The sequence below is a fragment of the Octopus bimaculoides genome, chromosome 2 (assembly GCF_001194135.2).
Source record: "Octopus bimaculoides isolate UCB-OBI-ISO-001 chromosome 2, ASM119413v2, whole genome shotgun sequence".
NCBI lineage: Eukaryota > Metazoa > Mollusca > Cephalopoda > Octopoda > Octopodidae > Octopus > Octopus bimaculoides.
This window is the reverse complement of record NC_068982.1, coordinates 88,703,965-88,704,931: the sequence shown is the minus strand read 5'-3', so window position 1 is coordinate 88,704,931 and position 967 is coordinate 88,703,965. Positions and strand designations below refer to the sequence as shown.

General features: G+C 36.0%; 1 non-coding gene across 1 annotated transcript; it reads left to right on the top strand.

The window, feature by feature from the left end:
- Positions 1-302: 302 nt before the first annotated feature.
- Positions 303-393, top strand: LOC128247189 (small nucleolar RNA SNORD116). The gene has a single exon (XR_008263589.1). It is a non-coding gene; the product is annotated as a small nucleolar RNA SNORD116 (small nucleolar RNA).
- Positions 394-967: the final 574 nt, after the last annotated feature.

Sequence of the window (967 nt, the reverse complement as noted above, 5' to 3'; positions counted from 1 at the left end):
CTTCATTACACACAGGAAATCTTTATATTATAGCAAAGAATTGACTGAGGAACTGGGATAATCCTTTCACAATAAATGCTATCACTTCATTAATATTTTGGACCATTTTCTTTTAAACTCTTATTTGTATTTTACCTCGGAAATACAAATTCACACAAGCAAGGATTCTTGCCCGTCAGAAATATAATACTGGAGCAAGCATTTTATATTTCATGCCTGCATTACATCGCCTCCCACATCACTTGCCATCTTCAGTGCGGTCTATTTCGATTCTATTGGAAATAGGTTCAACTATATCATCTGGATTGTTTAAGAGTTCGTATACAACATTCTTTAAAAACTGCTAAATAGATTGTGTGAAAAATTGCTTCATTCTCAAAAAAAGTAAGGTGCGATCAGCTTGGCCGAAACACAATAGAGGAGTACTGTCAGCAATAGATTTTATATACATTTTTGCTTAGAGTTCAGAGTATTCCTAAATTCAAATAATAGTTGTGCTCCTTCACGATACAAATAATTGTGATTGTGACACTGTAGCATCTCAATCGTCTCCATAAGTGTTGCCGACTGAGAAATAGTTACAGGTGCGTTAATGATATGAAGTAAATATCTTTTGCGTGGAATAGGCCTCATTATTCAGCTATACAGGCCTGGTCGTTATCCAACTACTAGGAATTTTGAAAGTTGGTCTCAAAGTCTACGCACACACAAACACACATACACACACACACACACACACACACACACATGCACGCACACACATACACGCACAAGTTGTGTGCATATGATTTATATATATGTGTGTGTGTGTGTGTATTTATTTATATGTGTATATGTATATACGTATGTGCACGTGTCTGTATATTGTGCCGAATGAGATGAATATACATTTCATTCTTAGTTTGATAAGGAAAACTGTCAGTAGACACATGCGAGCACGCACGCTCATATGCCCTGAATACATTAT